The following is a 14,133-nucleotide window of genomic DNA, read 5'->3' as shown; positions in this document are numbered from 1 at the left end:
CTTCAGCCCTCAAAACATATTTTCTTCCTCCCAAAAGTCTCTCTCTTCTCTTCCCCCTTACAAAAATCCAAATTAAGTGAGGAGGAGTTTCCTTAAGTCTTTCCTCTGTCCTCACCCCTGGCTAAGGGTAAGGAATAGCTGCTATGGAGAACCTGAAGAATGACTGCAAGACAGAAGAGGCCAAACTGAAAGCCAAACAAGACAATAAGCCTGTTGCACGATTGTGGTCCCTATTAGTTGATTTTGCTAATATAAATAGCCTGGGTGAGGTAATCCATTTTCGGACCATGGTGGAAATGGGGATTTGTGTTTCACAATTCTGATCTAAATTGCCCCTCCCTCCCACTTGTTCAACAGCTTCTATTGGTGCCAATGGGAGTTTTTCTCTTGGGGCAAATAGCAACCATGAGGGCAAATGCAACTGCCCCCTGACTCAATCCATAGCATGTGTATACTATTTAAGTTACAAAAATCAAGCATGGAGGTCCCAATCCTGGAATAGGCATAAAAGGACCAAAGGTATGGCTCAGGTCTGTTTCACACATCAAAGGGCAATAAACCCGGATTTGCGACTGAGTGTATGTGCACAGTGTTAGAGAGCTATTCTCCAGTGCACTCTGACTTTCTTTACCTTAAAAGATGCATATTGTTTTCAAACAACCATGTTTTATATTTACACTTTCCATTTTTAGGCTTATGTTTAACCAAATGTGCAAAGAGGCCCTATAAGGAAGACACGCATCAATAAGTTGGCACTGAAAGGCCTTTCATGAAGGTGAAGATGATGGCTTGATGGAGTAACAGATTACTCCAGGCATGAGTAAGTACCATGCAAGGACACCCAGGTCCTAAGTTTCAAGTGCTTTTTACCTTTTGTTCCTGCAGATGCTTAGGAAACCAAGTTTTTCGAGATAATCCTCATCATCATTAAATACACTTGTTGGAATATTTCCATTAAAATATCACCTTGTTGGCTGCTCTTCTCAGAGTGTGAGTGCTGAACTTAATAAAGGGGCTCGCTGTATTTTAAAAATTGCTACTTAGAGTTCCAGTGGAAATGTGGACTTGGTAATTATAGATGAGCTCTCCTGTTCATTTTGTGTTATCTTTCTTTAAGAAATTTTTAAAAAGTGTGTTTCCAAACTAACAGGCCTTCACCTTTACTAGGCATTCTGTTTTGCTGATATAAATTGTTAATAACTCTTGCATGTCTTAGAGCAAGCTTAATCATAATTTTTGCACTGATAAGTAGGCTGCCTTGTTACGGACATAGCTGCCTGTCTCTGTTGCTCATCATAAACCTATGCAGGAGGTAGACATGAATTATACGGTGCCTGTGGTGATGTGCTTAATACACATCCAGAATTAAGAGTTATAGGTCACATTGACTTTCAGTGGGAGTCTGCACAATGTTGATGCAGACAGGATCAAATATATCCTCTGCAGCCTCAAACCCCTGTTTCTTGATAGGCCTCCCTCACTTGTCTGGCACCTCCCTTTTTTTGTTCTACCTGTAAGGTGGGACAGCCCAGCAAGAGCTTAACTTAAGGGTTCTCCAACTTGGGCCCCAGATGTTGTCAAACTACAACTCCTATCCCTAATCCTTTGACCACTATGGATGGGGACAATGAGAACTGTAGTCTAACGACATCTAGGACCAGTGTTGCCTCTATTCCCCACCCCGCCCCCATCCATGTGTGGAGTGAGTTTTGTTCTGGGAAGCAGTATGCACAGACATGCATTCAGAGTAGGGCCTTCCTGATTCAACCTGAGTGGGATCTAAAATTAACTGAGCGGACGTGAAAAAATGTGCGCGTGCGCACACACACCCCTCTCTGAGAGGGAACACTGCTGAGGGCCCAAGTTTGAGAACCGCTGCCTTAAGTGCTTGGTTTTGCTAAATATATTCAGTAAACTGGCCTTCATGCATTAGTTGTGGTGTGTAATTGTTTTGTGAAGTTGAATAGTGTGTGTGTGTGTTTCCTCCAGTATATGTTCTGTCAGGGAGCAAGTACGCATACCACATGTAAAAGATTGGAACCAAGGCATTGGTACTCGTGTGTGTGTATGGTAGTGGTGTGGTGGGTTTGCTAGGCCCTGGGCCAGCACCCTGTCACCGATCTGAGCTCTTCAACTGTTCTGTCTGTGTTTGTTAAAATGAAAAATGTACTCTGCTTCTTATAAAGACTTCTGTCAGGCAGTTGGCAAAGGATAACATGAAATGCATGTTTTGGGAGGGGACCCTTTCACAAACAGACCTCTTTACCCCTGAGCTTGGCATTAACATGCTAACCCAAATACATGATTTTCAGTGCTGGAACAAAAGGAGAAATTGCTGCCAGAATTCAGAAAAAGCAAACTTTTTTTCTTTTGGCCTTGTTCAGACAGAAGATGGGGAGCATGCAATGTTGTGGCTTTTGAATTCACTATTCTCCTTTCTGAAACGATGTGCCTATAATGGTGCTGGTAAGCATAGTAACCTGTTCACAGCCCATGTGCTTTTTAGATGCTTCGGTAATTACACTTCAGTAGCCACACATTTGTTTGCCAGCAGCATATCTAGGGCTCTTAAATCAAAATCGAAAGGTCCATAATGATATGCTTCCTTTTTATGTCCTCACATCCTTCACCATTTGGAGATTTTAATAAGTGGATATGTACCATGTTGGACTATTGGTGGATATACAGGCCACTGTTTAAAACATCTCAATTCGCCATGTGGAGTCTGCTAGAGGTGTGTCCAGACCTGTTGCTGTGGTTTGGTCTGAATTCAGACTGAATGGGTGTGCAAACTGGTTCGGTCGAACCTACTGGCTGACCCAGTCGAGTCGATGAACCAGCTTGAACTGGTTTGTGATCGAATCGCTCAGACTGGCTTGGTTCTCAGCAGACTGGTTCGTGATCAAAGTAGTTCTACACATCCCTAGTGTCTTCAGTTTGATAAACTTGATATCTCCCTCCCTGGTTGATGTGGAGCTGTTAATAAGCACTTGCTACTTCTGTTTCTTCAACTACCTATGAATCTACCTAACAATAGTGTCCTCTAGCCTACATCTGACCATCTTGTCAACAAGGATATCATGGAAAACTTTGTCAAATGCTTTGCTGAAATCAAGATACACTATGTCCCGCATTCCTATGATCTATTAAACTAGTAACTATCAAGAAAGGAGATAACAGTCTATTCTTGACAAACCCATGCTCGCTCCTAGTAATTGCCACATTCTTCTTGAAGTGCTTACAGATGTAGATTCAGTCTAGATGTTACACTTGCTGTGGGGTGTATATTTGTGTGTAGGAAAATATCACAATGTGATAGCATCAAGCTGCATGATGAGTTGTTCTAAATGATGTAGCCAGGAGGTGAGGAAATCACCAAGGGGTTTCCTATCACTGTGGTGAGTGTGACCTCTGGACAGGTTTATAGACTAGTGTTGGGCAATGCAGGTATGAGTGTACTGGTAAATGTCTTCCTCACACATCATAAATAGCACCACTTATGTACTCAGCTTGTTATTGTGGATCTTTTCACAGTCAATGAAGCATGTGTTAACAAGTGTTTGGACTATGTAAGAAAATAACAGCTGTATGTTTTGGTGTTTCAGTTTCCAAAAAAATTCTTAGTTTGTATAGTTGAAAAGTTGTAATAGAGTTCAGTCAATTCTCTGTCAAAGCCACATTCTCATTATCAGGGTGTCCAGTTATGCCAGTTCATAACCAGTCAGCCTCTGATTATTTCAGGATTTTTTCTTCTTCTTAAATGTTAGCTATTTTTTCCTTCTCCATCTCCTGTATACTGAAGTCTTGTGTCTGGTAGCTGGGATTCTCTACACTGTGGTAGATCCAAAGCCTAGTTCTCGGGGACAGGAAAAACCTGTGGCTGGGCTGTACCATTTTAGACTGCAGATGGGTGTGTGTGTGGGGGGTCACATTGGGGCAGTTCTTCCATGAGGTGGTCACCTCAGGTAACAGATTATTTTGGGTGCCATCAGGGTGACATGATGCCTCTTCTTTTACCACTGTCTTCTGAAGCCCTCCTTCCCCTGCCATAGGAGCATCTCCATTTTTCCTTCTCCTGACCTCCTCCTCCACTCCGCCATCTCGTTCTCTTGAAATTTGTTGATTAAGGACTGAAATTTAAGAAGCTGTCAGTCCATTGGTTCATCTAGCTCAGTATTGTCTACACCAGGGCTGCTCAACTTCAGCCCCCGTGCAGATGTTGGCCTACAACTCCCATAATCCCTGGATATTGGCCACTGTGTCTGGGAATTATGAGAGTTGTAGTCCATAAACTGCTGGGTGGGGGGCTAGGTTGAGCAGGCCTGGTCTACACTGACTGACAGCAGCTCTCCATGGTTTCAGACAGGGGTCTTCCCCAGCCGTACCTGGAGATGCCAGAGATGGAACCTGGGTCCTTCTGCAGGAAAAGCAGATGCTCTGCCACTGAGCTACGGCCTCCTCCCCGAGGCATGGGGTTCTCACTTGAGTGGCTTGGCCCTTTTGCGAGCTGCTGGACTTCTTAAGAATTAGTGATTCAGTCCCCTCCTTTTATTTATTCTGGGGAGTGCATATACTTTGTGATATGAGCAGAGGCGTAATGATAGGGGGGCGGGGGGGCACTGCCCCAGGCACCACTCTTGCTGGTCACGTGGGGGGGTGCCAAAAAGTCCCATGCCCCCCCGCCGACCCCCCCATTTTTAAAAAATAAAAATGTATTTAGCGGCAGTCAAAGGAGCGCGTGGCGCCCCCCCACGAGCGGTCCCTGCCGCGGCTGCCCGCCCCCCCCCATTTCATTGTTTGGGAAGAAGAAGGAAGGCGGCAAGAGCAAGGCTTCTAGCAGAGCCCCCGCTTGCGCTCACCTTTCCTCTCGCAGGAGCTGTTTACGGTTTGGCTCCTGGGTAACCCACCCACCCACCCACTCCTCCCACCAGTGAGAGCTGAACTCCTGGGGAAAGGAGGCTCCCTCGCGGGATGGCCCGTCAATAAGCCTCGCTCGGTCTCGGAAGAAATGCTTGTTGTGCTTTGAGCGAGGGAGGGGCAAAGGCGCACACGCGCGCCGGGAGCTCCCCTTGCCAGGGTGGCTGCTGCTGCTTCCTTTCGAGAAGCCACAAGCTGTGGCTAGGGGAGTTTCTCTGGGCTTGCAGCTGCATGGCCAAGCCGAGAGACTTTGGGAAGGGAAAGAGCCATTATGATGTTGGGGCCCGGAGAGAGCACTTCTCCAGATGAACCGCCAGGTCAGTACAGCCATTTTTGCCCTGCTGTTTGGTAGAGTCCCTCCACACCAGTTCCGCTCCATACCGTTGCAGCGCCCGTTGCCTTCCTGTGAAAAGCCCCAGTCAGCACAGAGACAGGCAGCGGGATCAAGTGCTGCCGGGCCGTGAACTCTGTCCCACGATCCACTTGCCGTGGAGAGACAGAGGGTGGCACAAAGGTCCTGGCGTGCAAGGATTCTGCCCCCCGCCCCCGCCCCCGACTCCACTCCACTCCACTCCAGGGCTCTCGCGCGCACTGCTTGAGCAAATCTGGTACTTGCAAGCCGCTCGTCCGCCCACGCATGTACCATTGCCAGAGGCATGTCCTTTCCTGTGCTAGGGGGGAAACGGGCATGGTATTTCTAAAATCAAAACATTTTTTAACCAGGGAATCCAACCACACATTTCCCCCCCATTTAATACATTTCTGTGCCATCAAAGTATACACTCTCATGCTGGTTTACAACCAACAAAAAACAAAACAAAAACAGTTAAAACATAAGTTGATGTTGGCGATGCAATGCACATATTAACTCTGTCTGCAGTTTAAATAAGGATTGATAGGGAGAGTTTAAATAAGGACAAAATGTTTGTGCATCCATTGTTGATTAACAAATAGACCTTTCTTATAACAACATCAGAGCAACTGAAGAAGGCAGAAGTTGAAACGTATTGCACATTATATTTCTGTTTGTTAATCAACAATAAATGTATTCTATTCTTTTTGATTAACTGTCTCTTTCTGGGGCTCCAGAAGATACTTGTATGGAGTTCTCTTTGCAGCTTTAGAAATAGTCAATCTGTGTGTGTGTGGTGTGTGTGTGTGTGTATATATATATATGTAATGTGTGTGTGTATGTATATGTGTGAATGAATAAATGTATGCATGCATGATGCAGAGATAAAGGGATAATTTAAATAGAGACAACATATGTGTACATAGCTGCAGATGTATTTATTCTCATATATATATCAACATACACACACATATTCATTTTCTTGATCCTATCGCTATGAAAATACACATTTCGTGTTAGTAAGTAAGCCCCTTTGAACTTAATGGGACTTACTTCTGAGTAAATAAATTCAAGTTGACTTAAGTGGGGGGAAAGGTTTAAGTTTTTTTCTGAAACATGTTTGTCAGTCAGATGTATGTTGGGGGGGCGCGGGGGGGGCGCAATTTCAGTGCTTGCCCCGGGCGCCGTTTTCCCTAGTTACGCCTCTGGATATGAGTCTGGCTCAGTTTCCTGTGCATCTGAATTCCATGCTTTTGCACAACTCTGATTCATTTCAAGAGGGCAGCTTCCCAGCAGATTGCACTCTGTAACTACAGAGTGCACAGCTGTGCAAACTATAGATAAGCTCTTCATTGCCACATTCAAACATTCCCAGATTGTAGCCAATAATGTGGTCAACCCACTGACTTTTATTTTGGTTGGTCTTCACTATGAAGAGTTTTGGCAAAGCTGTGTGTCAGCAAAGGTTTTAATCTGTCCTTATCTGGTTTCAGTGATTTCCAAGAGCATTTCATTCTCGCAGGACAAATAAGTAATGGTTGAGTTTGAAGCCATGGCTCTCAGCAAACTTTCCCACCCTGCCTATTTTTGACTTGGCTTCTTATTCAAATGGGATTGCTAATTGGGGGGTAATGTTGTGCCAAAAAAGCCTGGTGGTTTTTTGTGCAGGAAATTCAGTATACCACCAGCTTAACTCCCCCTGCCCCCTTTGGGATCTCTCCAGTGTTTTAAGTTGAGTGATGAAGGCAAGTGCAGTAAACCCTCTGGACACACATGGTATCCATTCCATACTTGTATTTATAGAAAGATTGGCTGTTTCCAAAGCCCCTCCCTTTTAAGACATTAGATGGAACAAGGATGTAAATAAAACGGCAAAGGAAGCAAGCAACAAGACGAAGAATTAAAAAACATACACCTATGGAGAATTTATTAAATTCAAATATTCATAGCATTTCAGCAAATGTGTCATCTTCGTGACCAATGATTCCATATGTTCTTCTATTTCAAAAAAGTGCTTTCATTGAGTTGCAGTTCCCATAAGCAGTCTCTCTCTCTGTTAGAACTAAAACTCCCATGCTGAATTTAGAGACCATATAAAAAGTCTGTAGAAAGATTTTTGTTTTATTTATTAAAATGTTAACAGCCATTCTTAAACTCAGAGCAGCTTACACATAGCCTTACCAACAAGATGAAAATACAGTCTACAGTCAACAAGCAAAAGCTGTGCAAGAAGAATTAATTACAAGTGAAAACTATTCTGCTGTCCCAAAACCTAATTAAGTACCTAAGCATCATTAAGTTTTACAGCCTTTCCAAAAACCCACGACAGGGGGAAGATTGTGAACCTTGGAGGAGAGATCATTACAGAACTCTGGGGCAACAAATAAGGCCCTGCATCTAGCCGTGATTGTTCATGTGAAGAAGGACTCTGACGCAGGGCATGATTAGATGATCAGAGGAAGTGGTCTGAGGATGACTTGTTGGGATGATTTGGGACAGGATGTAGCTCAGTGGTAAAGCTCTTGCTTTGTGTGCTGAAGGTCCAAGACCCAGTCCCTGGCATCCCCAGGTTGGTCTGGGAAAGACTTGTCTCTGAAACCTTTGAGAGCTGTTGCTAACCAGTATGACAATACTGAGCTAGAAGGACGAATGGTCTGACTTGGCATAAGGCAACTTCATGGGATCGGACGAGACATGGTGGACGGTGCAAGGAAAGGTGGTCCCTGAGGTATGTCGGGCATTTTCATTCTCCAGGCATCACTGGCTTGAGGTTTACTTGTTTTTCCTTTCTTAGCTATTGCTATTGCTATTGCTTAACTATTGCTATTGCTTAGACAATTTTGCTACCGTACTCCTCCTGCTGATTGTAAAATTAAAGGCAGCCAAATATTGATAATTGGTTAGATGGACCAGTAGTTTGACTTTGAATAAGGCATATGTCATCCAGGTTTACTGGAGTACAAAGAACATGACATGCATTTGTACATCTGAACTGTTTACTGAAAAGCAGTATAGAAATATTCTTAATAACAGCGACAGTAATGTTAATAACAGCACCAATAACAACAACAATGTTGTTGTAAACTGCCCAGAGACGGAGGTTTGGGGTGGACTACAAATTTGAAAAATAAACTCTGTGTGTGTACGTACGTGCACATGTGTACAGGGCTGGCTCCAGGGACCGGCCAACTGGAACACTAGTTGGAACCTTCGGCCACAAAAGGGTCCATGACAGGCCCTAGTTTAAAAAAAGAGGGTAGCCAATAGTCCCACAGAGGAGCCATACTGGTGCCTGCCATTTACCTATAATGCAAAGTGTTTGGCCCCAACATTGCATCTCTAGATAAAGTGACATGGATGAGAAATTTGCATTATAGGTAAACAAAGATGGCCTCCAAGAAATGCCAACACCACCAAGGTAAGGTCCTGCAAGCCCTTGTTAGGGGCATTCCTTGATGGCAGTAGCGACTTGGAGTGCTCGTTGGAAGCTGCACTGCTGGCACTGGCCATCTTGGTTTAGGAACATAGGAAGCTGCCTTATACTGAGTCAGACCATTGGTCCATCTAACTCAGTATTGCCTGCACCAGGACTACATGACTTTGGCTCTCCTGCTGATGTTAGCTACAACTCCCATCATCCTTGACTATTTGCCGCAGTGGCTAGGTATGTTGGGAGTTGTAGCCCAACAGATGGAGGACGAAAGTTGTGCAGCCCTGGTCCACACTGACTGATAGATGCTCTCCAAGGGTTTCAGGCAAGAGTCTTTCCCAGCCCTACCTGGAGATGCCAGGGATTGAACCAGGATCCTTCTGCACGCAAAGCAGATGCTCTGCCACTAAGCTACAGCCCCATATAATACAAGTCTCCCATTCCTGTCACTGTCCTTAGTGATGCAGTGGAGGGCATGAACACACTGCATAATAGGAAAACAAAGATGGCAGCCGTCAGTACTGCTCCATCACACTGTATCACTAAGGGTGAGCCCACCACAGCACCTTGCCGAGGGCCCATGTGGACTTGTCATCCACTTTTACTAAGATTTTAAAAAGCTGCTCCAAATATTTGTCTTGACTGTTCATGTCCCGATAATTTGGCAGGACTGGGAACTCATTTTTGATGTGTGTGGATTCAAAAAATAACACCAACTCTTCTAGGAACAATAGTTTTCCAAATATTTATTTAAATACCTCATTAAGCCAACTCAGACAATATTCTATTGTGTATATACAGCAAGCTTTACTTATAGAATATATTTTTTAGAGGCCGTAAAGAACAAAGACAGGAAACCTGGCACTGAAAGGAAGCTAAAGACTGATGCCCAGAATGTGACCTGTCCTACAGGACTGGAATCTATTGTCCTGTTATTTGTCTATAAAGGTTTGATTCTTGCACTATAACTCTTAACTATATAATTTTTAAAAAAGAGTGACAGACAAATGTTACCCTTTTGTTTCCTTCATCACGCCTCCTGCAGGTAACACTTGACACACACCCAACACTACATAAGGGTAAAAAATGTGAGCTTTCCTACAAAGCAAAAATGTTTTTTTCCAAGGAAGCAAACCTCAGGTTTCAAATTCCAACAACATGTTTAGGAAGGCGAGGAAAACCTCACCCTTAATTCCTTCATTAGCTCAGCTGATAAACCAGAAGACTAAGAGTGGAAGGGAGTGAATGCTCCCTTAACCCTGTTTGACTGTGTGTCAGCACCAGCTGCTTTCAGCTGGCACTGAGACACTGAGGGGTGCCTGCCCGTCATCGGGGGGATACCCACAATGCATTGAGCACTTGCACGGTGCGTTGTGGGATTTCCGGGGGCTGGGGCGATGTGGCACCCGCAAATCTGCACTGCCTAGGGCAGCAGTGGATCATCTGAGCATGCAATCTGCACGCCCAACAACTGGGATCCGATCGTCTGCAGTGGAGGTAAGCTTTTGTAGTTTTCCTCCTGCCCGAGTCCGTGATCGTGAGAAAGGGCCCTAAGAGTTTCATCACGGTCATTCTTAGGTTTCTGCTTTTAGCCCTATCCGGTAGTTACCTTTTTGCTCAAGAACTGTGATTGTGTTCTTCACTGAATGCTGGAGTGCACCAGCTAACAATGTCCCTAGCACCAATGTGCTCGCACACACCTTTGGACCTCTGTGTATTCAGCTCTTGTCTGCAGAGGGCAACACCTAATGCAGGGATGGCTCATCCATGCAATCTGAAAACCTGGCAGTTCAGGGGTCTGAATCTTATAGAGGAACCATCTGCATATTTACAGACCTATCCCACACTGCAGACAAGTGGTGAATATCTGGAGGCCCAGAGGTATGGAAGAGGCCAAGGCTCAGTGATAGAGCAAAGGTCTGGCATAAAGACATGCACAGAGTAGAGCTCTTTTCACAATTCGTGAGAAGAGCTCTTAGGTAGTCTGTGGGGAAGGAGGGTTTAATGTACCTTTGCAGATGATCACTGTGGCTTCCCATGGCGGGAGGATTGACTGCCCAGTTGACCGGAGACTTGCCAGGCAACTCCTGAGTTCTGGGTGCTAGGACACCCCCGGAGCCCCAATAATGCACTGTGCAAGAAGAGAGCCAGCGTGGTGTAGTGGTTAGAGTGCTGGACTAGGACCGGGGAGACCTGAGTTCAAATCCCCATTCAGCCATAAAACTAGCTGCGTGACTCTGGGCCAGTCACTTCTCTCTCAGACTAACCTACTTCACAGGGTTGTTGTGAAAGAAACTCAAGTATGTAGTACACCGCTCTGGGCTCCTTGGAGGAAGAGCAGGATATAAATGTAATATTATTATTATTATTATTATTACTACTACTGGGATCCCCCTCCCCGCCAAGTGTACCAGCCGCGGCTGCAAGCAGCTGTGGCTGACACACGATTAGAAAAATGAAGTTAAGGGAGTGCTTACTCCCTTAACTTCATTTAGCAGGTAGACTGCTTAGATGGGGTTTGCCACTATATAGTTACAAGGATTGAGCGTGATCCCAGTGGTTCACACGAGTGTGCAAAACTGGGCTGGGCTCCCTTAGCCCAGTTTTGCACACTAGTGTGACTAGCTTCAGTGAGTCTCTGCTACCACTACTTTGAAGGTAGCAAGGGTGGAAAAGGTCTTTGCTTGAGATATTGGAGCGCTGATGCTGTAGTTTGAACAGATGGTTCTAGCTTGGAAGGCCTTGTTGTCTTTCAAAGACTGGGACACCATCAAACACACACACACACACACACACACACACACACACACACACCCACACACACCCATCTTGCCATGGCAGAAATATCGTGAACTAAAAATACCCATGCAATCTCATAAGCTGCAGACTGTCAAATACAAAATATCATGATACGCAATCCATCAAAGACTATCAAATATCTAATACTGAAATTTTTAAAGATAGTATAATACAGCTATTGGTTATTTGGCAAATGTTTGGAGAGTTGTGGCCACTCAGTGGTGATGAAAAGGCATGCTTTGAGCCTGCTCAAATATGCTTTTCAGGCGTCCTGTCTTTTGATCTTCCAAACCAATCCTGGAAGATCAGGACTGAGCTCTATGTTTCTTTTCCCTTCCCTCTTCTGCTTGGACACTTAAGAGTTAATAGAACACTTCCAGGACTGGTAATTCCATGGGTAACAGGATGTTACCACTTTTTCAATTACTATAGCAATAAGCAAATGACCAAGCTGATATTAGATATACCCAATGGCAAAAGAACATTTGCTTGTATGACCATATTTACCAAAACCCTTAAATATTATAGATAGTGCCTAAAATGTGCAAAATACATCCATAATGGAATCACAATTTTTTGGCATAGTTTCTGATTCCATTTCTGATGTACTGTATTTTCACGTTTCAGACAATGAGGATATTCTCATGAGCAGCCAAGACTGGGCTAAGGCAGCTAAGCCTATGCTTGGCTGCCCATGGAAACCTGCAGGAGCCAACTGGCTCCCAGCAGTGCCTTGGAGGCAAACCCGCCTAAGAAGCCTGCCTCTTAAATTGGGTTAAGGGAGCGAGCGTCGGCTACTTTTAGCCAGTGCTGTAACGCTAACTGGCGCCTGCACTTGCATGGTGCATTGTCCCGGCCCCCAAACCTCTGTGCTGCCTGCGGCAACTAGTGACCACCCGGGCTCACTAGTGACCACCCGGGCTCACTAGTGACCACCCGGGCTCACTAGTGACTCACTGAGCAGCAAGGACTTAGCAATCCTCTGTGGGGAAGGGAAGTTTAAGCAGTCTTTTCTGCTGCCTGCCCAGTAACCCTCTCACAGGATCATGAGAAAGGGCCTGTGATCTGTTTAAGGGTTTGTAAAAAATACGGCCATATAGTAGATGGGCAAGTGGGTATATATAACATCAACCTGATATTATGGTTGATATGACTGTAGCCAATTGTTTAATTGATTTTGATAATTGTTATTTGATTTTAATGGTGTTTTAATTTAAACTGCCCTGAGCCTTTTGGAAGGGTGGTATAAAAATTTTAATCATAAATAATAATAGATATTATGCTTATGGCTACAGTCATTGGAAAAAGTGGTCATATGCCTGATTCAGTCATCCTTGGAATTGCCCAAACCACAGCTTGCCATTTCATCTGAAATGGCAAACTGGGTTGAACTTGCACAAGGCTTAATCCAAACTGTGGTATGGATGACTGGGAGGATCAGAGAACGTGTAGTTTGAATACAGACTCACTGTGTGGGCTGGAGTTGAACACTGGTTGGAAACGATTTCCCCAGGGCTGATCTCTGACTCCGATTAAGCCTCTTGAGTGAAAGTAGGACAGTGTTGTATGCAATCCACTGAGTGGTTCAGCTTGGATTACTGTGCAAAACGACTGGGCTGGGTTCAAGTCATAACCTGACACATGCCCAGACCAGTGTCATCCCCCTGGGGAACTACCAGGCATGGCATTGGGCGGGGGAGATGCTGACCTCACCTGATCCTAACCTCCTCTTAATTGCAGTGGCTATTCATGTCATGGCACAACATCAAGCTGGTAGTCAATCCGGGAAACCATTTGTGATGCTTCTAGGTTGAATCTGTTTGTTTAGTTTGACCTCAGAGTGGCAAACCATTCAGTATAATGCACACTGTAAAAACATAATAAAAATCAGTACCAGGCAGTATAAAAGTACCAGCTCCCAGATTAAGTACCAGCTCCCAGTCAGAGGGAGCTCCTAATCTTCTAGGCATAATGAACTGGGGTGTCTTGAGCAGCTGTCTGAAGACCAGGAGGGATGAGGCAAGCCTTTCTGGGGAAGGAATGCCAGAGGCTGGCAGCCCTTTGGGGGAAAGCAGATTTGCTTTTAATAGGAGTGAGCCCTCCTCACACTCACACTGTTAAAGTCCAAAATTCTTTCACCTTACTCTGCCACCAGGATGCACAGTTCAGATTACTCTGAGATTTTATTAACTCGAGAGAGAAAAAGTATTGCTTTGGAGGCCGTACACTTGGGAGTGTCATATGCAAACACAAAACAAGTACTGGGTGTAGGACAAGATGTTAGGACATCTCAAAGGGGGCGGTCTCCTGGTACTGTGGCTGTATGGTTTAGGGTTGCCGAAAACTTATTTTGGGGCATATACTCCCCCGTATCCATCTTGCTAAAGCCTCCACAATGTTACTTTCCCTTTGTAATGAATGGTGGGTTTGAGGCTGTACTTGGAAGTACCAGGAGGGTCAGGGGCACAGAAAGGTTGAAGCTCTGGGAGAAGAGAGCCAGCGTGGTGTAGTGGTTAGAGTGCTGGACTAGGACCATGGAGACCCGAGTTCAAATCCCCATTCAGCCATGACACTTGCTGGGTGACTCTGGGCCAGTCACTTCTCTCTCTCGGCCTAACCCACTTCACAGGGGTGT

At 45.0% G+C, this 14,133-nt stretch overlaps 1 protein-coding gene across 3 annotated transcripts in view; it reads left to right on the top strand.

The window, feature by feature from the left end:
• Positions 1-14,133, top strand: part of PDZD2 (PDZ domain containing 2) — a 382,173-nt gene that overhangs the window by 30,049 nt on the left and 337,991 nt on the right. For 2 of the 3 annotated variants that reach the window (XM_053299060.1, XM_053299054.1), the window contains exon 2: positions 693-820. The exons of the other annotated variant lie outside the window; for it this stretch is intronic. The gene's annotated coding sequence lies outside the window, so the exon portion shown is untranslated. The remainder of the gene's footprint in view (positions 1-692; positions 821-14,133) is intronic. 3 annotated transcript variants of the gene reach the window in all.

The sequence above is a fragment of the Hemicordylus capensis genome, chromosome 2 (genome assembly GCF_027244095.1).
Source record: "Hemicordylus capensis ecotype Gifberg chromosome 2, rHemCap1.1.pri, whole genome shotgun sequence".
NCBI lineage: Eukaryota > Metazoa > Chordata > Lepidosauria > Squamata > Cordylidae > Hemicordylus > Hemicordylus capensis.
Note: the sequence above shows the minus strand (reverse complement) of the source record. Positions and strands in the feature narration are given on the sequence as shown.